The following is a 26,560-nucleotide window of genomic DNA, read 5'->3' as shown; positions in this document are numbered from 1 at the left end:
TTGATCCAGGCATGATAGCACATGTCTGTAATCCCAGCAGCTCAGAAGGTTGAGGTAGGAGGATCCCAAGTTTGAGGCTGGCAACTTATCAAGAGCCTAAGCAAGTTAGTAAGACCCTATCTCAAAAAAAAAAGTTCACTCAAAATCATTAGTTATCAGGAAATAAACTCACAAAGACATACCCACTAGAATGGCCCAAGTGCTAGTGAAGATGAAGTCAAGTGGAAGTCTCCTAAATTGCTGGTGGAAGTATAAAATGATTGTGGTCATTTATTAGCATGGCTTGACAGTATCACATAAGATAAAAACATACATTAAACATAGGAGGCAATTGCACTCCTAGATATGAGTCCACTTATAGGGGCATATATATGAAATAGTACTGTAGGAAAAATGAATCTATAGTTTAAAAAAAAAAGTTATCAGTGGTTGCCTGGAACAGGTGGTGAAGGAACTCACTGGGAAGGATCCCAAGGAAACCCCTTTTCTAGTGAAAAAACTGTTCTATATCTTGATTATGGTAGTTTTTATATGGGTATCTACATTTGTTAAAACTCAGAGTGTGATTGCTTTGGCAGCACATATACTAAAATTGGGACAATACAGAAAAAATTAGCATGTTCCCTGAGCAAGGATGACACCCACATTTGTGAAGCATTCCATAGTTTTGTGGAAACAACCCTTCAACAGATGAATGGATAAAGAAACTGTTGTACATATACAAAATGAAATGTTACTTATAGCATTAAAAGAGAAAAAAAATTATGACATCTGAGGGTGAATGGGAATATCAGGCTAAGGGAAGTAAGCCAATCCCCAAAACCAAAAGCTGTATGTTCTCTCTGAAAGTGGATGCTGACCCATAATGGGGGTGAGGTGGGTGGCAAGGGGCATGGAAAGAATGGAGGAACTATGATTGGGCAAAGGGGAGGTAGGACAGGCGAGAGGGCATAGGGATAGGAAAGATGGTGGAATGAGATGAACCTCATTACCCGAGGTACATGTAGGACTACTACACATGTTGTGTACAACTAGGAAAAGTTTTGTTCCATTTATGTACAATGAATCAAAATGCATTCTGCTATCATGTATAACCAATTAGAACAAATTAAAAAAAAACTCACTGATATTGGCTATCAAGGAATTACTGTTAAGTTGGGTGATGGCCCATGGGTTCATTATACTATTCTCTATGGTTTTCTTTAAAGCTTTTCTAATTAAATTTATTTTTTAATTAGTACATAGAAATAAACATTATAATTATTGAAGTAGGTAACATGACATTTTGATGCATGTATACACTATGTAACGTTTAAATCAGGTTAAATATATCTACCTCCTCAAATATCATTTATGGTAAAACTTTCACAATCTTTTCTTCTAGTATTCTGAAATGTACCGTATGTTATGATTACCTATAGTCCCCTACTATTCTCTCTGCTCTTATTTGAAAGTTTCCATGATAAAAATACTAAAAATAATTTTTAAATTAAGATATAACTTCAAATATTTAAAGGATTTCTATGTTGAAAAGAATTCAATTTTATAGAGGAAATCATGTGGAGGAAAATTTGGAGTCAATACAAGGATGAACTAGACAACAGAAGAACATATAGCCTTGTAAGAGAGTGACTCCTGCTAGGAAATACTGGTGTACAGGCCTCATAACTACTCGTCAGGACCACAGTAAAGAAAATTACAGCAATGAGTGAGAAACTAGACTAACAGCCTTCCAAGGTTTCTTCTAACACTAAGATTCTACTAAGATTCCATTGATCAATGAATCTGATTGGTGCACATCTCCCAAACACATCAGAGCCTATTACTCTGCAGTCCTATCAGATATCATACTACTTGTTTAAGATTTTACATTGACTTGTTCATAATTTTTGCATATATTTGTTAAGTCCTTTTCTAAAGGCTTTCAAAAATCACAATCATGCCTTACACCTGTTAGACTCTTTTAGTCCTCGCACAATGTCCTGTACATACTGGGCCATCAAAATGTCTACTTGAAGGCTCCTTTCAAATCAGTCTCGTAACATTGTGCCTCTTCTTTGCCACTCATGTCAATGTCTTACCTATCACCGCAAAATCACTGACCATACCTGCACCACATTCGTATACCCCGACCTAGACCTAGAGGAGGGCTCTGTGCATACCTAAAAATATGAATAAAGAAATCCTTCCCATATCATGAGGCTGTAAACTTTCCAAGTGATGTTGAATCATTCTGATAATCAAATTATGACTGTGGAAGACTGGGCTTTAATCACTGGAAATATCATTATTCTAACTGCCTGACTTGTACATACTCCTTACCCAGGTGGCTGCCACCACCATGAACAAACATGGAGCCAACTGAAAAATGATTCATTTCTCCCCATCACATCTTTTCCACCCTGGTGGTCTCTCCTCCCCAGGTATTCATTGTCTTTATACCACCTCTGACTGCCTACATGAGAATTAGGGGGTGCATGGGGGTAAAACCCTACAAAATGCCAGACATCTCACCAGACACTTTACCTTGTCAAATCATTTAATTCTTATGATTGGAGTAAGCATTATCTACATTTTTCAGATGGGGAATCTGATATTCAAAAGTTTAGTTATTTGCCCAAACTTCTAAATGATAACCTTGGGATTTGAAACCAGATCTACCTGGCTTCAAAATCTATACATTTTACATGGAAAACAACAACATCACTTTTCTTACACAAGTCTTGAAATAACACAACTTACAGGAAACAACTTCAGTTGAGAAGGATTACTGTCACAATGGCCCTAGGACCATCTTATCCTCCAAGCTCTAAAAGCTTTCTCATTCCTATAATTAAACTCTAAAAGTCCAACATCAACAAATACCATGAGGGGGAGGTAAGTCCTAAAATGCTTAGATAAGCTTCTAGACAGATTAAATGTTTTGTTTGGATCATGATTTTCTTTAGAAAGGTCAGCCTTAAGTGACTCTTTCTAAGAAACAGATCTAACCTAATTCCTTTCATTCTTAACACTTTCTAAGGATCCCCACTATTAATGGTCTAATGCTACTTTGGCTCATGACTTCCTTTAAGATTTGCTGGCCTCTCCAACAGACCATCCCCCTCCAACTTCACACATTATACAACACCAACTATTTACATTCTCCTGGCCTCCCCAAATATCCTTTTCTTCATGTTTCCATTTCTCTGAATGTTGAGAGCCACAGCCGAAGGGGCTCCAGCAAACTTTCAGACTACCAGCTGATGATTGGCTCACAGCAGCCCCAGCAACATCTAGCAACATCTAGCTGATTGGCTCCTCTGCGGTGATGCTCATTGGGCTGTTTCCCTGCCCTTTCAGACCACGAAGCTGCTCATTGGGGGACTTTTTTGGCTCCGCCCATGCGACCCAGCCAATCGGCCTCAAGAGCAGGAGGATTGTGGGAGGAAGAGGTTGTTGGGTGTGTGGCTTGTGGGAAGCCGGTGGTGGCAGTTGGGCTCTGAGGGTTTTTTCCTGAGGAGCTGTTTTGTTTATCTTGTGTGGTTCTAAAAATAAAGTTAGTTTCTTTTGACAAGTGGCTCCTGAATTGTGCCCAGCCAGACTGCGGCATTTGGTGGCTCGCACGGGGAACGACTGAGGGTAAGTAAACCGCTCGCCCCTGAGGGCAGGGTGAGAGGATGGGGAGCCATTTTAAGATTTCTCTTTTGTTTTGCTTCATTTTTGTTTTAAGTTGCCTGTCCCTGGAGATGAGTGAGACGGAAGAAAAACCGCTCACTTCTGAGGAAAAACTATTTACGTCTGAGGAACAGATAGGGAGAAAGGACGGATGTACATGTAAGGAGGATAGAAAGGTTATAATGATTTTGTGTGGTTCCATTTTTATTTCATTCTGTCTCGGTTTTGTTTGGCGTCATCTTGTTGGGTTGTATTATAGTAGAAATACGGGATCAGAAATTAGTAAAAAACAAACTGAAAGAGTGTTAAGTAAATTGTTAGAGGAAGGAGGCATCCCAGTAAAATCAAGAGCAGTCAGGGCATACGTTGATACAATGCAAAAATGTAGCCCATGGCTTTTTAAGGAGGAGTTGTTAAATATATCACAATGGAACCATCATGGTGAAGATTTAAAAAGAATAGAAAAGAACAGCCCAGGAACTCTGCCAGCTGGCACATTGGCATTGTGGGCATTGGTATCTGGTTTTCTTAGTCCAAAACCTTCAATTCAGACAAAGGTAGAGGAAGGAGAAGACATATTGATTCAAGTAAATGAGGAGGTCTCTCAAGTTAGTCAGAAAGAGGAAAAGATTCAAGTAAAAGAGAAGGTCTTTCGAGCTAATCAGACAGAGAAAGAAAGTTTAGAGCATAAAAAGCCATCAGGGGGAAAGTTACAAAAGGAGACTGCTACTAAAACCTTTCTATCACCAGAGGGCTTAAGTGTCCAACCAACAGCACCACCTCTACAGGAGACTGCTACTAACACCTTTCTATCACCAGAGGACGTAAGTGTCCAACTGACAAGGCCACCTTCATATGCTGAGAGGCCCCCAACCCCCGCAGTGGATAGTTCAGATCCTGAGACAGGATCTCAAGTATTAACATGCCCTGTATTTGAGGTAGGAGGGCAGCGAATTTACCAGACTTTAAATTTCAAAACAGTGAAGCAGCTAAAAGAGGCTGTAACAACCTATGGTCCTCAAGCACCCTTCACTGTAAGCTTGGTCGAATCCATTACCAACTTGAACATGACGCCAGCAGATTGGGCTAATATGTGTAAAGCTGTGCTAAATGGAGGACAATACCTGTTATGGAAGGTTGCCAATGAGGAATTTTGCAAGGAGACGGCTAGGCGAAATGCAGCAGCTGGTTATCCTCAGAGAAATCTAGATATGTTGTTAGGAAAGGGACCTTATGAGGATCAGCAGCAACAAATTGCATATGATCCTGGTGTATATTTACAAATTGCTGTAGATGCAGTTAAGGCATGGAAGACTTTACAAGGACATGGAGGTTTACAAGGTCAATTATCTAAGATAATACAAGGAACTAATGAATCTTATGCTGAATTTGTAGATAGGCTTATTCAAACAGCTACCAGAGTTTTTGGGAATACAGAACAAGCAATGCCATTAATAAAACAACTGGTTTATGACCAAGCGAATCGTTGGTGCAGAGATATCATTAGACCATGGAAACATGAAGATTTAAACACATATATTAAATTATGTAGAGACATTAATGAACAAGAGCAAGTCATGGCAGCTGCAGTAAAACAGGCTTTAGATGCCAGAGACATTAATGAACAAGGGAAAATTGTGGCAGCTGCAGTAAAACAGGCTTTAGATGCCAGAGACATTAATGAACAAGGGCAAATTGTGGCAGCTGCAGTAAAACAGGCTTTAGATTCCAGGCCAAGAACATGCTACAATTGTGAACAAACAGGACATTTTAAAAGGAATTGCCCCATAGGAGGAGGGTTTAACAAAACTAGGTATCAAAGGAGTAGAATACCGGGTATTTGCCCACGATGCCGTAGAGGGAGACATTGGGCTAATGAATGCCGTTCTCAAACCACCATAGAGGGTACTCCATTATCAAAAAACGAACAAGGACCAAGTGTTTATCCACGATATCGTGGAGAAAGGTACTGGGCTCCATTGCCAAAAAATGGACAGGGGGGCCCAATGCTCCGGGGCCCAAAACCACAAATATACGGAGCACTGGAGGAACCCAGCAACCCCATCAGGGTAGTGCCCAGGACACATTGTCCATCAGATCCCTCATCAGACAAACCAGAGGGAGCGCAGGGTTGGACATCTGCGCCTCCGCCAGATCAGTACTAACTCCAGAGATGGGAGTTCAAATCATTCCCACAGGGGTGAAAGGACCTCTTCCCAAAGGAACAGTAGGCTTATTATTGGGACGCAGCTCTTCTACTCTAAAAGGACTTATGATAAGTCCTGGGGTAATTGATCCCGATTATGAAGGTGAAATAAAAATTATAGCCAGTTCTCCAAATGGTATATCAGTAATTTCACCAGGAGATAGAATAGCACAGTTACTAATAATACCAAGCCTACATGATAAATTTTCCAGTCGTGCTATAGAAAGAGGTTCCAAGGGATTAGGCTCCACAGGTGTAGATTGGGCTATGCTGTCTTTAAATTTAGATTCTCGCCCCATGCTAAAACTAAATATTCAAGGACATGAATTTAATGGGCTACTGGATACAGGTGCAGACCTTAGCATCATCTCTCGTCAAGAATGGCCAAAACATTGGCCATTACAACAAGCCACTCAAACGCTTCGAGGCCTAGGAGTGGCGACTAATCCCCATAGAAGTGCAATGGTATTAGATTGGAAGGATCCTGAAGGATGTGAAGGAACTATACAGCCATATGTATTGGATTATCTTCCTATAAATTTATGGGGACGAGATGTCCTAGATCAATTAGGTTTGACATTAACAAATAACATCAACCAAAATGCACCCACTATTATGACTAGACAAGGTTTTAGGAAAGGAAAAAGATTAGGAAAACAAGAACAAGGTATAGCAGCACCAATACAAATAGATCCAGGAACAGACAGACATGGGTTGGATTTTCAGAAAGGGCCACTGAGACAATAAAAATTACTTGGAAATCAGAAAGACCAGTATGGGTTCCTCAGTGGCCCCTGACTAAAGAAAAGATACTAGCAGCCCATGATCTGGTCAAACAACAATTAGCAGAAGGACATATACAACCTTCTGTATCTCCCCATAATACTCCCATTTTTGTCATCAAAAAGAAATCTGGTAAATGGAGATTATTGCAAGATTTAAGAGCCATTAATAATGAGATGGTTATTATGGGACCTGCTCAATCGGGGATTCCTCAATTGTCTGCTTTGCCAAAAACTTGGTATGTTTTAGTTATAGATATTAAAGATTGTTTTTTTTTCAATTCCAATTCATCCTGAGGATAGTCCACGTTTTGCATTTACTATCCCTGCACTGAATCATGAAGGTCCTGATCAGAGATATGAATGGAAAGTACTCCCTCAAGGGATGGCTAACAGCCCAACTATGTGTCAAATTTATGTTGACAAAGCAATCCAGCCACTTAGAAATCAAAATCCTGAACTACAAATATTTCACTATATGGATGATGTATTATTAGCACACAAAGCTAAAAACACATTGCTAGACTGTTATGCCACACTTACAAACTTATTAAAAAATTATAATCTAGAGATAGCAATAGATAAAGTACAATTAAATTTTCCAATTAATTATTTAGGAGTTCTATTATCCTCAACCATGGTCCGTCCACCAAAAATTCAAATACGAGTAGATCAACTCAAATCACTTAATGACTTTCAAAAGTTATTAGGAGACATAAACTGGATAAGGCCTTATCTAGGTATACCAACAGGAGAGTTGGGACCTTTATTTGATATCCTGAAAGGTCCATCAGATCCAAATTCACCCCGAATGTTAACGCCTGAAGCAAGAAAGGCATTAAAAATCATTGAAACATATATGGAAAATATGCATTTGGATAGAATTGATATAAGTTTGCCTTTATTATTTATTGTACTACCAACAAAAAATATTCCTACAGGAGTATTTTGGCAAGAAGGCCCATTATTATGGATACATTTATCTTATTCTCCTAACACTATTCTTACTAGGTATCCTGAGGCTGTAGGACAATTAATACTCAAAGGAATAAAAGCAGCAAAGGGAGTGTTTGGAATTTCTCCCAATAAAATTATTACTCCATATACTATGAATCAAATTGATGAGTTAGCTAATGAGTTAAATACTTGGGCAATAATCATGTGCAAATCTAATGCTTCATTTGATAACCACTTACCATCTAATCCTTTATTGTCTTTTTGGTCATCGCATCCTGTAATTTTTCCAAAAATGACAAGAAAAACACCTATCGGGAATGCTCCAAATATATTCACTGATGGATCAAATAATGGTACAGCAGCAATAGTTACACCTGATCGAACTTTTACATTTTTAGTACCCAAACAATCAGCTCAAAAGGTAGAGCTTAAGGCAGTATTACAGGCTTTTGTGATGTTTAAAAATTCTGTATTTAATTTATTTTCCGATAGTCAGTATATAGTTAATGCTATAGTATCCCTTGAAGATGCTGGTAGGATTTCCCCTTCCTCTACTATTTTCTCTTTGTTTTCCACTATACAAAGTCTAATCTGGGACAGAAAAGATCCATTCTTTATAGGACATATCAGGGCACATACAGGATTGCCTGGAGCCCTTAGTTTGGGCAACGATTTAGCAGATAAAACTACACATGACATACATATTTTCTCTACACTAGAAGAAGCTATAAATTTTCATAAAAAGTTCCATGTCAATGCTAATACTTTACAAAAGCGTTTTAAAATAACTAAGGAACAAGCTAGACAAATAATAAAACAATGTCAAAATTGTGTGACCTTTTTACCACAAGTTAATCTTGGAGTCAATCCTAAAGGATTGATACCTAACCATATTTGGCAGATGGACGTCACACATTTGCCAGAATTTGGAAAATTAAAATATTTGCATGTTACAGTTGATACTTCTTCTGGATTTTTGATGGGCTCCCTTCATGCCGGAGAAAAAACTAAAGATGTTATAGCTCATTGCTTACAAAATTTTGCCACTGTGGGCATTCCAAAACAGTTAAAAACAGATAATGCCCCTGGTTATACTTCTACCTCTTTTAAACAATTTTGCTCATCATTTGGCATTACTCATATAACAGGAATCCCATACAATCCACAGGGACAAGGCATAGTTGAAAGAGCTCATCAAACTATTAAAATGTACTTATTAAAGCAAAAAGAAGGAATTGGGAAGGGGTATATATTCCCCAAAGATAAACTTAAAATAACCCTTTTTACTCTAAACTTTTTAAATTTGGATTCATCAGGGCTTAGTGCTGCGGAAAGGCATATGTGTCCAAAAAATGTATATAAGCCCAAGGTACTTTGGAAGGATATTCTAACAGGACAATGGAAAGGTCCTGACCCAGTAATTGTCTGGAGTCGGGGGTCTGTTTGTGTGTTTCCACAGGGAGAACAGCAGCCGATTTGGATTCCAGAGAGATTAACTAAGGTCCTGACCCAGTGATTGCCTGGAGTCGGGGGTCTGTTTATGTGTTTCCACAGGGAGAACAGCAGCTGATTTGGATTCCAGACAGATTAACTAAAGCGATTTCTACAGACCAAAAAGAAGATGTGATATCCAGAACTCCAGTTTGGTTATTCTTACATCTGCGACAGAACCAGAATGCTTTTTTCAATATCTATTTTATTATTGCCCTTTCCCATATTTTTTTTTTTTTTTGAGCTCATACAGACCTAGGTTAATGTTTTGCTGATCAGTTCTATTTTTTGACTATAGAGTTTTTAAACATTGCAATGGAGATTTCACCTGTAAAAAGTTATAAGGCCTTTACTATTATGTTATGTGTCGTATGTATTATGTGTGCACACTTGTGTTTTGTGTTTGAATGTACATATGTCCATATGTCTTATATGATGAGCGCTCATGAAAAAATGGATCCAAATAATTTTTTTTATTCACGTGATTTAAATGGTTTAATTTAAATTGGGTAAACAGCTGTTGAAGATTGTTTTAAAATGTGAACAAAAAAGGAGGTTAACAGATCTGTTTGTTTACTTTCACCTTTCCTTTTCATTATATTTAATAATTCTCTTAAAGATAATGTAAATTGTTAAGAAAATTGTTTTCTTTTAATGCCTTCTGGAACGTTACATAATTTTTTCTTCAGCCATTATTGCCAAAATTCCTATCTTCATCCCAGTGCATGAAGACAAAGATAAAACCAATCTACAGCTTCTGCAATAGCCATCACTGAACTGCTTGCAGAACTTGCCTGGACTATGTATCACTTATATGCATTGTGAACTCACTTGTATGCATTGTGAACTATCTGTTGGTGCAGCAACTTCTGGTAGTGTTGGGGTATTTATGCTGATGGTGTCATCGGTGGTACAATTTTTCCAAAAGGAGCCGTCAGCTGGCTTGGTGTATCTTCCTCCCTTCTGTTTGTCATGATCCTTCAGCTAAAATTTGGGGGCCAACAGAGGTGAGGCAAAGAACCTCACCCCCCCGCTGGTACGAAGACCTCTACACAGGTGTGGCTGTATACTGGACTGGTAGTCAATGACAGGTAAGATCCAATTACTATGGTACCAACCTAAGACAGGAGGCTGATGCCTTGAGGTCAGTTCATCCAATAACGGGTAAGGACCATATGTACTATTGGACAACCTAAGGCAGACACGGTCCCTAAGCCACATGCTTCTTGTTTAAACAGAGAGGGGGAGATGTTGAGAGCCACAGCCGAAGGGGCTCCAGCAAACTTTCAGACTACCAGCTGATGATTGGCTCACAGCAGCCCCAGCAACATCTAGCAACATCTAGCTGATTGGCTCCTCTGCGGTGATGCTCATTGGGCTGTTTCCCTGCCCTTTCAGACCACGAAGCTGCTCATTGGGGGACTTTTTTGGCTCCGCCCATGCGACCCAGCCAATCGGCCTCAAGAGCAGGAGGATTGTGGGAGGAAGAGGTTGTTGGGTGTGTGGCTTGTGGGAAGCCGGTGGTGGCAGTTGGGCTCTGAGGGTTTTTTCCTGAGGAGCTGTTTTGTTTATCTTGTGTGGTTCTAAAAATAAAGTTAGTTTCTTTTGACAAGTGGCTCCTGAATTGTGCCCAGCCAGACTGCGGCATCTGAACACATTTCTTCTGACTGCCAGCTTCCCCCACCATCCTCCACCCCAGCCTGTTTAATCAACAACAAACCACATGTCACACTCCTGTTTGTCCTTTGCCTGTGCTTCAAACACATCTCAACTACTTTCTGACCTTATTGATCACCCTTCCAACCATAATGCATTTATGGACAATAATGTTCTACCATCAAATAAATACCTCTCTTTCTGCCATTATCTTACTGTGTTTCAAGTGAATGCTATTATCTCCCTGCCAGAATGAAAGGTTCTGAGGGGAAGAACCAAGTTTTTACAGGTGTACAAATGTCCAGCCTTGGTAGACAGCAAATCTTCCTCATATGCTAAACTAAGTAGCCATTAAGCCATACCCCTATGGCTTTTGTTTTAGGAGCTATCTACTCAAAGGGTCAGGAGTCATTTTCATAAAGACATTTTAAGTTCTTCACTTCATGACCAGAAGCCACTTAAAAACTAATAAATAATCAACATTCTAATTGAAGAAACTATGTCAAACTTACCATCTTAGTGAAATAAAGCAAGTATGAATATAACAAGGAAAGCATGTTGTCCAAAAGGGTGGCATCTGCTGGCTCTTCCACCTTTATGTCCTTTAGTTGTTTTTCTGTATCAGCATCATCAACAGGAGTACCTTCTGTTATAAGTAGCTCTAAAATTGAAAGGGGAAATGGCTATTTTATTTTATGCTATAGAATAAGAATTGTCTCTCTTCAGTTTCAATATTCATCAGTGTTTCACTAAATATATGAATCACAGTGCCTGGAATATGTGGCTCTCCTAAAGACAATTAACACAGAGAAGAAAACTTCAAAATCCTAATTAGAGCTGTCAGACCCTTCAATTATAAAATGAACAATCTCCAGTCTACTCTCCACTACTTCCATGGCCATACAACTGCTATCAGAACAATATTTACTAAAGGAAAATTTTTGAAACCAGAGATATATAGACAGGGTCACATTCAACAAACATGGATTTAGTGCTGGTGAAACTTTGTGTTAAAAATTTTAGGAAAGCTGAAAGAGAGGGAGTCTTGGTTTTGCAGATTTACAGGTGGAATGAGCCAAGTCTTAACACAGCATCTGGCACCTGGCAGAGATACTCAACAACTATTTATTGAGTGGACAGATGACAGCTATTTAAAAAGAACACAGTAATACCAAGAGAGACTAAAGGTAATTGGGTACAGACCTGCATTGAGGCTTTGTGAATGAGGTAGAATTCCAGTTAGACCTGAGAGCTTGTAGGGGTGGAATTTCAGTATGAGTTACATGAGCCTGGGGTACGTTTGATTAAACAGCTAGGAGTCCAACATGCAGTTATTAAGAAGTTGGACCAGTTGGGCTGGGGATGTGGCTCAAGCGGTAGTGCGCTCGTCTGGCCATGAGGCCAGGGTTCCATCTTCAGCACCACATAAAAAAAAAAAAAAAAGATGTTGTGTCCGCAGATAACTAAAAAATAAATATTAAAACTAACTCTCTCTCTCTCTCTCTCTCTCTCTCTCTCTCTCTCTCTCCCTCTCTCTAAAAAAAAAGGAAGTTGGACCAGTTGCCTCTAAGGTCTTTCTCAACCCTGAGATTCCATTCACTACTATTTTTTTAAGCTTTTGCCTAATTTTTAATTTTTTTTTAAGTTTTTGATGGACCTTTATTTTATTTATTTGTATGCAGTGCTGAGAATCAAACCCAGTGCCTCACATGTTAGACAAGCACTCTACCACTGAGTTACAACCTCAGGCCCTCCATTCACTATTGGTCTATGAATTTGACTGCTGGTGAAGTCTGCCCATTGGCTCAGCATCTCAGCACCTGAGACACATTAAATGACATTTGGGAAGATTTTACATATAAAGGTGATTGACATCATTTTGTGGTGGAACCTAAAAGGCCAGGGAAATAATTCATGCTTAATTTTGTAAGCCAAGTTTTTCCTAATCTTGAAAGTTTTGGAGCATGAAAATAACAAATCTTAATGGTGCATGATTCATTTTCAGAACCTTATGGAGTAAAGACAGTTCAGAAGTCAGTAGTGTTCATATATGAATGCAATGTCTTCTGGAAAATGGGAGAACTGATATGTTATTCCTTCTCAAATTAACTGAATCCCCCCTGCTATGAGTTCTCCTACACTCTGTGTGTGCAGATGGGGGCGGGGTCAGGATCAGTGCTGCTAAGCCCTACACTGGTGCAGGATAATGCTATAGCTATGCTTACAGACCAGAACCTTTAAAAACACAAAATACAGTAATTATGGCCTCATAGCACCATACTGGATGGATAAAATAAAACAACTAGTCATCATCTAATTTACTGATAAAATGAGAGTGAGCAACACAAAAGTAGAATGCTATTTATGCCATTATTGGGGATTTTTTTGAAAAATTGTTTCTCATCTCCCACTGGATACTGTGCACTATGATGAAGTATTCATAAGTGTCAGTCTAAAATGGATTGCAGTTCTGTACTGCTTCCTGTAAGTATATAGTATAAAGATCTGGACGATTGACTGCATTTGAAAAAGTTTAATTACCATGTCCAGGAAGCAAGTCAAAACAGGACTTGAGGTATATTACATTCCATTTAGAAGAAAAGGGAAAAACACAGAATTTAAGAGATTATGAACAGTGATTCTCAAGCTAACTTGTACCAGGCCAGACTTTCCTGGAAGGCCTGCTAAACACAGATTGTGGGTCCCACCCCCAGAGTTTCTGGTGCTGTTGGTCTGGTGGAAAATTACAGTTTTAGAGCATAAGGCCTTTGAAGAATAATATTTTAGTTGTAAATGGTTTACACAAGCTAGTCATAGCTAAACATTTGCTTTTAGGTGAGTTACAGTCTCTGGCCTATTTTTGATTTCTAGTCATCTTTATTCTTGATTTTCTCTCACTTAAGAGATTTTTTTTTTAACTCACATGTACCTATATTACTCTCTACTCTATTTTGTACCTTTGGCAACAAATATCCTTGAAAGCCTTCATTATGATAATGCCTCTACTTTGTAGAGAAAAATTGGCAAGCTTTACCTGGGTCTACTTTCTCAGTATTTGGGATCTGAGACACTTCTAAGACACCCATGTCCTCAGTCACAGGTTGACTCAAGAGGCTGGGCTCTTCAGGATGGTTCACATTTAAATGATGACTCAGGAGGCGAGGCTCTTCATGAAGATTTCTATTAAGATGATTTGTGTTCTCTTTAGGAAAATCATCTTCATGGGGTGGCTGCATCTCTACAGGGGAGAAGAATGCATTGAGGCAGCTGGATTACACTATCTACCCCCACTTAAGCCCAATGATCAGCACTCCCCCTCAGCACACAGCTCCAGATACCTCAACACTGCCCTCCTTGTCCTGGCATGCGCCCATGAGAACAACTGGGCAAGGATACTGGAGGGTTAATTGTTTTCATCCCATTTAAAGGATGACTGAACTATACAGTCAAATTTATAAAGAAGCCTTTAATCCAAAGTATTTCATAAACAAATACATTTATGATAGAGGCTTCAATAACTTAACTTCCCTTGGCAAACCAACATACACCCACATGAATAAATGTGCAGAAGAGAATTCTGGTCCAGAACAAAAATGTGAAATGTCTATTCTGCTCAGAAATAACAGGAACTCTTTCATCTACAAGTGTGCTAGTCTCACCGAGCCAGTATAGAGAAGGGAACTCCGTAAGTCTAGCTTGCTAATGTGACTTTCAAATATGTTCCAAGTAACCTAGGAGCCAAATGATGAACCTATCTCCTTCCTGAGCTCAGGACATAGACCAATAGGATCCAGAGCAAAGATTATCTCTTTACAGCTTCATATTCTACCCTGAACATTCACTTGTACTTTGCATTCTTATCCAAAATATATCTGCTTTGATTAAATGTACAACTGTTTTCTTCCCCAAATTAGCAGGTAAAATTAGCATTCTTGGGATGTAAATTTTCCAATGGCTTTATGTCCTTCTGGAATTCTTATCATATACTCTCAGTTGAAATATTTCATTTTGAAAAACAATGGATAGAGATGATCAAATATGAAACCAGGAAACAGAAAGCTTTTATCAGGATATTGGCTCATTGTCAGTTTGACGAATATTTAATTGAAAGGCTTCTATGTGTCAAGCACTACATTATAAGGCTTGTCATCCTGGTTCCATCCTTGATTAATATGAATGCAAGGACCTTAGAACCCAGAGGAGTAAAACCAGAATAAGTGACCTCTCCCCCAAGAGACTGGAAATAGCATGGTATCCACAAAAGATAAATGCTGGGGAGGGGAATTCAGGCAAGCTATCCATTAAAAGTTATTCTAGGGCTAGGCTTGAGTGACAGAGCACTTGCCTAGTGCAGGTGAGGCACTGGGTTCGATCCTCAGCACCACATAAAAAGAGATTAAATTCTAAAAAAAAAAAGTTATGCTAGTCACTCCACACCCACATGATCTAGTACAGATATTTTATGATTAAGAAATTATGTTTAATAAAGCCCTTTTATAATTTTAACATAAAATCTTTACTGTTAACAGGTCTACTTTTGTGCATTAGTTTCTCATTTATATCTTTCTCTTTAACTTTTTATAAAATTTCTCTTTGAACATGCTAACCAATCCCAACTGTCCTAAAGGAAAAAAGAATAAGCAATGCCCTTTCATGCTCTAGCCCAAAAGAATGAATAAAGGTATATATGGGGCTCCTGAGTCAGCCTTCTTTCTCCTTTAGGCACATGGAAACTGAACAGAACTTTACAATAATACACAAAAACACCTGGATGGAACAACTCCTTTTCTCCAGCTCAAGCCGCAAGCAGGTATTTACCTTCAGCTTTAGTCCAGATTTCCTGTAGAGGAGGCGCTGTTATCAATGGAGCAGTCTCCTCCACTGTGGAGTGCTTGTACCTCACAAAATAGATCAAGTATTGCATATCATCAAGCACTGCAGCCTCTTCAAATATGTTACTTTCCTTTATTCCTGTGTCTCTAATATCATTCACACGATTATCAAGCATTTGCTCTGCTATGCTCAAAATGTGTGACTCAGAGGCACGGAAGACCTTATCTAGAACTTTTTCCACGTTATAGGGCAGGCTCTCCTGCTGTGCTGACTTCAGCTTTAATGACATTTCCTGCAACATGGCTTCCAGTTCTTGGACATCAAAGTACTTCAGGAAGCGTTGCAAGGACTTTTGTTCTGTAAAGAAGCTGCGGATTATGGGCAAGTCTTCCTCCTGATCGCTAAGCTCTGGCTTTAGGGCTATATGTGGACTCTGTGGGAGTATATCATCTTCAAGATCTGCATAAGCAGGACCCTGGCTTTCTGCATCCGTGATATGCCCTATGTCCTCAAGGTCCTCTTTTGAGATTTCTTTTCCAGTAGCCTTTTCTGTAGACCCTGAAGTGTTCAGATGTTCCTTAGGGTTGTCTTTTTCAAGATCATCAGAATTTTTATCCTGAAATACTTCACTTATCCCTGAAGTCTGAGTGTTTTCCTCATCACTTCCGTCAAAGAGTCCCTGGGCTTCCTCATCTGCCAGAGGACTTTCCTCCTTTCCCATTTCCATATCACCTCGTTCCTTGTCCATCATGTCTACCCTTTTGGCTGTGGTTTCACTTTTCTTAAAAATCTCCCAAATTATACTCGTTTCTTGTTTGTTTTCTTTGGTTTCTAGATCAGGATTCATAGTCTCTAAAATTGCTTTCTCAAGGACGTGCTTGTTAACATTCTGAATCCCAGAATGTTTTTCTTTTGACTGTTTTGCACTTACAGCATTTTCATCCTCCAGTAGCTCTTCAGGGGGATAATAATCCTCCTCTACTGATGCTGGCCTTTCGGTATGGAGACCCGGTACTTCTACCTCATCAGTTTGCTCTGTTTTTTTAATTTCCTGTGTCCCCTGTGTTGCCTTATGCTGAATCAATTCTTCAGCCAAAGACTGCTCTTTACCCTTGTCCTTGGAAAGCCATATCTTCTCATTTACATGACTAACTGTAACAATCACATCTCTTTATTGTTGCCAAGTAAATTTTTTTCTGGGACTGTGGACCTCTTCTTCCGGTTCTCTTAACAAACCAATTCCATCTGGAGAGGAGAATCCAGATTGATTTTCAGTTTTCAGAACTAGTCCCTCTTTAATTTCCTGAGGTTGATGCTCCACTGAGTCTATGTGCAGGGTTGGTGTATTTACTGAACCTGGCTCCTCCATTCCATCTATGGATGCATCATTTTGATTATCTCCCAGGTATGTTGCAATACCCAAGGATTCTGGTGGTTTACTCTGTTCTTGGGTCATCAGACTCCCTACAGCTTTATGTAGAGATTTATTCTCTAAGCTATCTTCCAAAATCTTCTCTCCAGGTGAAGAGAGTTCTTCATTCACTTCTTTTGAGTCTTTTGAGATATGGATAACTGCTTCTTTTAGGTCATTCTCTTTGTTTTCAAAGGCTGATTTTAATGTGTCCTTGCCCTTTTCAACAGCTGGCAATGAGCTGGGCTTATTGCTTTGGGGAGAAGTATATGCAATCATCCCTTCTATCTTCTCATCCTCTAATTCTGAAACATCTTGCATCAGGTGCTTCTTAGGCTCCTGAACATCTGTCTCTTTTCCTTTAATATGAAGTTCGATGTCCACTTTTGGCTCTTCATCATTATCTGTCTTAGAGGTTTCCACAAAAAGACCATATTCTGCACTTTCAGGATAAATATAATCTGTTGCTGCTTGTGGTTTCTTCTGTTTTCTATCTGGAACTAAAGCTTCCTCATCTTCTTTTTCTTCTTCTGAATAAGAATTCCCCAAATCCATCATATCTGTTTTCTCGTCACCACCTGTGCCAATAAATAAAGTATCCTCCAAGGTTGTCAGTATATTTTTGTCATCATCCTTGATGCCTGGGGGCAGAGTTACCTCAACCTTATCTTCTTCATTTGAATTCTGCTCTTCACCTATTGAATATTTCTCCACTCCAAACTCCACTGGGAATTTCATGCCTTCTTCACTTATAAAGGTTAGTAATGGGAGCTCCCCAAAGCTTTCCTCATTCTCCTCTTCTTCCTTATCAAATGCATAATAATCAGCATCCAATTCCTCATCATCAAAATCTTCGTCTAATGAAGTCACCAGTCTGGTCGTCTCATAATCAGACACAAGTGCATCAGCAGTATAGCCAAATTTGGTTTTCAAGTCTAATGTCATTTCTTTTTTCAAAAGTGTATAAGCATTAGTCTTCTGTTCGTTTGAGACCTGAGAACTGTTGCTGGTTTTGTTGTTTTCACTTTCTGGCACTTTCAATTCATCTTGTAGTATTTCTTCAAAGGGTTCAAATGAAGTTTGTTCACCTTGAGCATTATCTGTTTGACTATCTGCATGAGGATGGTTCTTCTGAGCCAGAAATTGTTCCTCAAGATCCATAGTGTTTTCTGAGAATGCACTTTCAATTTGCTCTGAGTTTGCTACTACTAGTTTAGGTTCAGGTTCAACATCCTGGGAGACTTCAGGAAATTGTTCCACTTTTTCTATAGCTTTCTCAGAATCTTCATTTGCAGAATCATACAATTCCAAAAATCCTAGAAGTTCTTCTACACTATAATTATCAAAATCATGTCTTCCACCATCAAAACAGACAAAATCTGTCTCCTGTAAGGAAAAGGAAAACATTAGTGTGTCAATAACAAAGTGTCACAAAAGCAAACTCATCCATGCTCCCAAATTCAGGATTGGTTCTAAAGAATCTTTGGGGTCAACCAGATTACCCTCCTCCAACCCCCATTGGCTAACTCCTTCTATGGCTGAGTAAATCTGTCTTTTTCTAGACTACAGTGTTAGAAAGTCTATTCTTTCTTTCTTTCTTTTTTTAACATGGGTCATATTCTTTAAAAAGCATAATGAGTAAAAATGGTGACAATTTGGTCTCCAACAGCCTGACTCTTGGGTCTCTCTCAATTTGCTCTGAGCATAAGTAGGGAAAGGCAAGGTATCACTTGTAGGATCCTCCAGCTCTAAAATCTACACCTATGTTTCAGGAATTTAATTCTTAATCATTTGCTCAGGAGAAGCTGGAAGATCCTGCAGCATTGAGAAAGATGAATCAGTTTTAAAGTATCTTACTTAGATACAAGTACATTTGATGGAGTAAAGAATGATATTAAGGAGGCTCCTCACATTATTATTACCACAAGAACAAACTGAAAACAAGATTCAACAAGTTATACACCTTCCTCTTCATCAGGGTTTCACAGTCACTAAGACCTCTCTCAGGACTATCTATATATTTATTTAGTCTTCCTTCTTGCCACTAGTAAGCAAATTGACATATAAAAGGAGCCATAGTATGAATGGAATTTTTTAAAAAAAATTTCCATCTCCTAATTAAATCTTCATAATATTCTGTGGGGGTTCTGGGGGTGGGGGAGGCAGTTCAATGTAGTAGGGATGAGTGATTTCCTCTCCCCATCACATGCATTTCTAAGCCATGAGGGATGCATGTAATGGGAAACATAATGAAAAGGCAGAGTTCAAAACAAATGAGTTCTCTGTAATCAGTGAACTGCTGTCACAGCTTAAATCCCAAGAACTAACTCTCTTTACCAACAATGAAGTCCAACAAGCAACAGAAGTGATTTTATGGCCCCTGAGATTATGAAGAAATTTTAGGAACAGCAACAACAAACAGGATGACTTTATCCATTCACCCCATCTAATCTAAGAACTATCCTAACCTAGCAGCTTGCATATTCTACAGCCACTACAAAGAGCTGCCCAAAGATGTTTCAATGTTGGTGGGCATCAATTACTACACAATTTAAAACTCTAGAAAATAATCAGCTGAAGTGAGAATTCTAGAACACGAAATCCTTTCAGTCACAAAATCAATTTAAGTCAGAGCACAATACAGGAATGCTGTATAAAGGAAGCAGTTGGGGCCTTAAAAGATCTGAGACTGAACATCACCTGAAACGCTCAGGTCCCCTTTTCCAAATCTATAACATGACTACAATCCCATATATGACTAAGAATAAGAAAACCTTTGTAAGTACATATTTCTAGCCTAGTATAAAAGTTAGAGTTTATTAATTTAACCTAAACATACTTAAAATGTCTAATAACTATTCAATGAGTAGTTTTCAAGTTGGAATACCTCCTTTTGCCTGTAAAATGAAATTATTTACCTCTTAAATTTAATAGCCAAGTACAAGTATATTACATTATTTATTTTTCACATATAAAACAGAAGAGAAAAGCCCTATAGTTGAGTAAACAGCCTTCTATAAGAATATCTGTTTCAATATATTAGAAAACTCTCAGATTATAATATAATCACCCTTGAATGCCTTTCAAACTTTTTTTTATAGGTAGTCTGATTTCAAATGAAAATCTGATACACAAATGTTATAAACACATTATAAAACTTTCAGAAGCAGTTAACTGAATATAATGGGTGGATTTATAAGCCAGTTTACAATTGAGAACAAAAAAGAAATCCATAACTTACATCTGTTGAAATTTGTAGCTCTTCTTTAGTATATTCTTGAACTACCTTGATGAAATCTTTCGGAAAATATCCAATAATATGGCCAACCTATAGTGCAAAGGAGACAAATATAAAATAAATTCTGTACAAGGAATATAAATAAGAGATTCTCAGAAGTGGCAGGAAATATACACATAATAGATAGGTATATGGTATAACCAAGAAAGAAAGTTGCTATAACAATTACACTGAGATTATTATTCCAAATAAAAATTAAGTACAGAACCGTTAAAACAACATTTCCAACCACTGAAGTTTTCTTTTTTTACATTTAGCTTAATTCTCAACACAGAGCACATAAAGTTAAGACTTCTGAAGTAAATAAAAGATCTGCATAGGAGATTATTGTATATTATATGGTTAAAACTATATAAATCAAAGCTGGTTATAAATGCAATTCCAAATAACCTCTAGCAAGAATTTACCTGTACATTTTGTAGCATTGCTCATAAACCAATATTTGTGTCTTTCTTAACCAATACACAACAGTCATGAAAATTAATAAGTAAAAACAATACAAAAATCTCTAAAATGTATTACCACTATAGCAAATGTATTGGATAGTATATGCTTTCCTAGCTTTTTCCAAATCTACTTTTACAAGTACTTGGGGAGAAAATAAAATTACAAAAATAATGCATACTAAACCACATATCAAGCTTCAGTTTCACCCAAAATAAATCCTCTGCAGAAAAGAACCCCATTTATTTTCAGCACCAACAGCTAAATTATATGAAGTTACATAAAGTGTACAAAAGGTATATAAAGTTCCCCTTGAGAAAGACACTCTTATTACTAACTACTGACTAAAAGGAACAGAAGATTCTTGCCAATAATTAAAGGAAACTGATAGGCAAATCAAACGCCCAAAAAAGAAAATTAAAAAAGGCATCTTATCACTAACTCTAAAATATCCCCATTCATGAATGTTCTTGTTATATCTAGAAACCATTTGAGAGCCAGTATTAGTGGTAGAATACTGCCATGAAGATTAGATAAGACGGAGCAATTAAAAGCTTCATCACTTGGCAGATAAAGTCTGAGACTCTAGAAAATCAACAACATTGCAGAATGAAAACTAAAAACTCAAAATGAGAATCATTTTGAAAACTAAAGAGTTTTTAATTTCCTAAGTATAACATTCATGACATGAGAGGCGAGTCTGAGGGGAAATACACTTTTCCCTTCTGATGAAAATTCTATTAAGGTTAAATTTGGAAAAGAAAAAAAAAAAACAGAGATGTATGGAGAAAGGAAACACATTTATCTCTTCTTAATCTGTGTCAATTGAGACCATAGATTATATAAAGCTCCATAATTACACACTGGGTGGTATCCCATTTCTTGTGATATGAAAAAAAAAATGATGCAGAATCACGGAGGCTCATGACTGGAAATAATTTTTATACCTGATTTTGCTTCCATACATCATCCCTGCCGAGGTGCTGCTGATTTGATTTGTGGGTGGGGAGCAAAGAACTGCCACAAGAGAACAAATTCTGCATAAGCTACTATCAGAACAAATGTACTTAAGTGCCACTGCCCTGAAAGGAAATATTCAAAAGGAAGATGGATTAGACAGGGGTCCTTTCCTAACTGAGTTTTTCACTTTATAGGGATCTAAGATAAAACACAACCTGACTGAAGGCAAAGAAGACAAATGAATGCCACAGGAGCAATGCAAACAAAGTGCCACCCAAACACTCATCAGTTGGCAAAGATCCTTTCTGGTCAGGTGCTGAAAGCAGGGCTCCTCAGGAAGACAGGATGAGTGCTGCCACCCAGAATGGCAAGAGTCCTAGGGATGAACATAGTTAACAGGCTACAATGTGACAGGAGAAACTGTAAATCAAGCCCATTTTTCCAAAAGTTCAAAGAAGGGGAGAAAGACGACTACTGTATGAAAAATGCCACTTAGGTACATGGAAAAACAGTTCCAAGTTTAAAGATTACGAATCCTATTTGGTATACTTGAAAGAAACAATAGATGGTTCTTTATATGGAGTACTGCAACTGGGACTCTGTCTAAATATAAAGTTTGTACCTAAAGGCACCAAGTTTCAAGATCATTCCCTAAGAATCAGAAATGGCAACAAAATGAAACTAGTTTTCCCATAGGGATTACTCTTATTTTCTGCTGTGTGGTATTTTATTTAGGGTGAGAACTTTCAGGGATGCAATCCGGAATGTCTCTAAACTGGAACATTCCTACAGTCATCAAAGACCCTTGCTACTATTTTAAGTAAACAATCCACATATCAGATTTAAATGAAAAGGACAATACTCATAAGTCTCTCAATGAGGTCACTCCTAGTGAATCTCCCCATTTAAAATATCAAAGCATGATATAAACAATGTCATGTCTTTCATCAGAAGATCCATACAACTGGCTAGAAGTAGAACCCCTGGGGGAACCTTCAGGCATAGATTGTAGGAAAAGCAGGAAATGGATGACCCAGAAGTTTCAAAAAAGAAAAAAAAAGCACATAATGAACATAATATTCTGCTTTTTTAGAGTAAAAACAGCACAAATGATTAGGTAAAATACACAAAAAATCAACTTTAAATATGCATGCCTGAGTTACTATCTCAGACTTAATTTACAGGATTAACTCTAATATCCTTGAATCCTTCCCTTTTGAAGCAGCAAAGCTAAGAATTGTCAGGTTTTCACCATGACAACCTTTATGATGTGTAGAGCCTTCTGGAACTTGATGTGAGGGGTAGCAACCACAACCAGTTCAGTTCTGTTTCAGAAAGTCTACTGACTTTCTATGCTGTGCCAGGCCTAAGGCATGTTAGGAGCACAGGGCCTTGCAGAGAGGTTAGGTTAACTCTACAAAGACCCCAAGAAATCAGTCATTTAAATCTACACTGCTGAAAAACCCATCAAAAGTAAGAATATAACACCTGTCAAACTTTTACTTACACTTCTGGCCCAAAGTTCTGGTGATACCTCTGCCAGTTTATAGTAGACATATACGGGGTCACCTTTTTTAAAATTCACAAAACGACAATCTGGGCCTCTGAAATCTTCAAGAGCTTCACCTCGGTACATTAACACTGTGTATGAACATTGAAAAAAGAAAAACAAACATTAAAATTTGATTTTTCACAATCCACATTGACCCATCAGGAAATATGAATCCCACTATGAACAAAAATCAAGTTTTTCCAGTACTCTCTGGAATCACTTTTAATTCACCTGCTCAAAGTATCTAAAATTCTTTGAGATTTTATTGCTATAAAATACAATATTCCCTGCAATTAGACAAGGGAAAAGGAGGCTTCTCTATTTTTCTTTGTGCTGAGAAATAAAAAGCAATGTGGCTACCACCAATCATGGCTGGTTTCAGTGAAACTCTTGGTTCTTGCAGGCCTCAATTTTTTTTCTTTTTCATAATCATAAAAAGCTTCATTTTGCAAATATGTAAATCCAAGTGTAGACACGGACAGGCTTAAGTATGGCTTCATGCAGAGGTAATAGGGAGGGAAGAGGGAAGAATATCCAGGAACCCCCAAGGGGTTAATTAACTTGAACTAACTGCTAAAAGACATTACCTTTAAGTGGCTGCAAGTGCTACCATGCAGCCATAAACACTGTCAATTTCATTTGCAGCAGAGTTGCTGTCTCTGTGTTCAGGATCTGGGTAAATTACCAGGAAATGTATTTTCTCTGAGCAAATATTGTTGACTATATCCAACATTAAGATTGTTTCAAAACATCCTCATTCGTATTTTTTTTTAATAAACAAAATCAAAAGTGGGTATCCTATCTGACAAGGAACAAGTTTAACCATGAGAAAAGGTCAGGCAATACCTTCATGCTTAAAATGCAGGACTAGAATCACAATTGATCTAGAAACTGGTAGAAACAACATTTTTTTTTTGGTTGACCAAATACACAGTTTCTGATTTAAGATGAAATGGACAATAGATGTATGTAAAAAGCACAAAGAAGAAATGGAAATAACACTTTTTCTAAAGGCCAATTAGCAGTAAAATACACAAGAATGTGTGTTTTATAAAAATATATGTCTGAGGAACAAACACAGATTTGGAGAGGGTAACTTGTTATTTTGAAGCTAAAATAGGACTATTTTCAAAACTGTCAGCATCCTAATTCATATATAATTAAGAGGCCAAGTTGAAGGTGAGAGACACTTTAAGGTGGGGAATTCTCATCACAAGTGGAAATGGCAATGTTTCTCTTGTTCCCCCTTAGGTCATAGAGGATTTACAAATCAGTAATATATTAGGTGACAACATAATGCATACTATGGAGCACCTATTTAGTTATTTTTTTTTTGGAGCACTTATTTAGAAGGCACACAAGGACACCTGACATACACACCTCACTACTTCCTACAACACAACACAGACCCACCTGTTGTGTTTGGTCACATCTGTTTGGACACAGGCCATTTCTCAAGTTATGTTACCCCACTGAACCTTACCAACACCATGTCTTAGTACCGAGGAAGCATCAGTGATGAGATTGTCCAGGTAGCCCACGTAGGATAGCGCTTGATAGCCAAGAATAGCAAACATTCTACCATGCTGGAAGCCTGATTTTGTTCACCCAAAACTGAAAGGAAATATCATGGCAGCTGCTTTGCTTTTCTGAGTGTTTATTTACTCCAGCCTTAGGGTTACCTCTAGGAACTGCTTAACATATATTGGAGACATCTTTTTTCTTTATTGGAATGGAACAAACAATTCAAATTATAAAATTTGTTTTTGGTAACACCAATTTAGGCATAAAGAGCTCAATGGTAAACTTCTTGGCCTTTTTAGCATGAATATTTTAAAATATGTACTGCTTACAATTTATGGACAACACGGTCATCAAGTTACAAGGTTACTAGAAACCAAGCGGGAGGCCATAAGAAGTATTCTGGGCCAGTAAATATATAGAGGAAAGAGGTCCCAACAACACTAGCGACTGAGTCTAAAACTGAATTGGCTTATAAAAATCTTGGAGTATTAATTATTGTTATTGCAACAAACCTCTTCATCTGAATCTGAATGGCTACATCCTCCCCACCACCCACCTCCAATCCAGGACTGGGAAGCAATTATGTCCGCTTCCTGCACACAGAAGAGGCTGCAGTTCCCAGGTGGCCAGTGCAGATCCTTGGCCTCTTTCAAAAGCAAAAGATTACTGGCCCACCTGCTACCCTACCTCAAATATGAAGGGAGGCTTCTATGCACAGAAATGACAGGATTGAAGTAGAGTCAGGGCCAAGACCTCGGAACACAATGCGTGCCTGGACTCAGTGCTCTTCCCAAGCCTAAACTCTAGTCCCTGTTAAAAGGCAAAACCAGCCCAATCCCCAGTGCAGCAAAAGGACAAAGGGGCCAGTGAGCCTTTCCCAAGGAGCCCCACCATCAACCTGCCGCTGGGATTAGGGCCACCGAGCCCTGGAGAGCATCTGCCCTGATACTGCACCGGCCCAGGTCCCTGTGGCGGGGGCAGAAAAGCGCTCTGCTACAGCGTGGGGAGCCCCGGGCACGTGGCGCGCAACCCCATCACCCACTGAGATCCTAGGCAAATCCTGGAAGGGAATAAACTGAGAGCTGTCCCTGGATAATCCTGTTTCCCAACCCCCGCCTCAGTCAGTAGAGAAAAATAAAACGCTGGCAACAAGTGGGAGTCGAAGCCCCCCGCAACCTGAGCGGGCTGGCCGGGGTGCCGGCAGAGCCGGAGGGGACACACTCAGGGTCCCGAGGCTCTTGTCACTCCTGCGCCCCACCCATCGTCCTGCGACCCCCTAGCCCAGCCCGCGGGGCTGGGGACTGGGGGGGATCGGAGGCCCATGCAGCCCCGAAGAGCCACCGCGGAGACCCCGGGCTGCCCGCCTGCACACTCACTGCTGCATTCGTCGTCTGCACAGAATTTGTGCTTCCAGAAGCGCCGGCCGGTGCTCGGGTCCGGTTGGCCCAGCACTCGCCAGGTCGGACAGAGCACGAACAGCCAGAAGAGCAGCCCCAGTGCTGCAACCATTTTGTGGTCACATCGGGGAGCCGGTGAAGCTGTGGAGTAGGGTGCTGCGGGCGTCGGGGCTCAGGGGGCGGGTGGGTAGCGAGGCGCGGAGGGGCGGTGCCCGGGAAGGCCTCAGCCTTTCCCGGTTGACACGTCAGCAGGGATATATGGGGGTCGATGCACTGGCTCTACTGGGGAACGCACGGAGCCAGAGCTCCCCGTCCTTCTCTAGTGGAGACCTTCTCCTCAACTGAAGACCTTCTCCTCTAGTCGCTGCCGTGGCAACTAGGACTCTCTTTCT

General features: G+C 39.1%; 1 non-coding gene and 1 pseudogene across 1 annotated transcript; one reads left to right on the top strand and one right to left on the bottom strand.

Annotated features, from left to right (window-relative positions):
• Window positions 1-26,280, bottom strand: part of LOC143410628 (transport and Golgi organization protein 1 homolog) — a 47,133-nt pseudogene extending 20,853 nt beyond the window's left edge.
• Window positions 563-669, top strand: LOC143411024 (U6 spliceosomal RNA). Its single transcript, XR_013092755.1, has one exon. It is a non-coding gene; the product is annotated as a U6 spliceosomal RNA (small nuclear RNA).
• Window positions 26,281-26,560: the final 280 nt, after the last annotated feature.

This window comes from Callospermophilus lateralis, chromosome 11, assembly GCF_048772815.1.
Source record: "Callospermophilus lateralis isolate mCalLat2 chromosome 11, mCalLat2.hap1, whole genome shotgun sequence".
Classification (NCBI taxonomy): Eukaryota; Metazoa; Chordata; class Mammalia; order Rodentia; family Sciuridae; genus Callospermophilus; species Callospermophilus lateralis.
The sequence above is the reverse complement of the archived record's forward strand: the minus strand, read 5'-3'. Positions and strand labels throughout refer to the sequence as shown.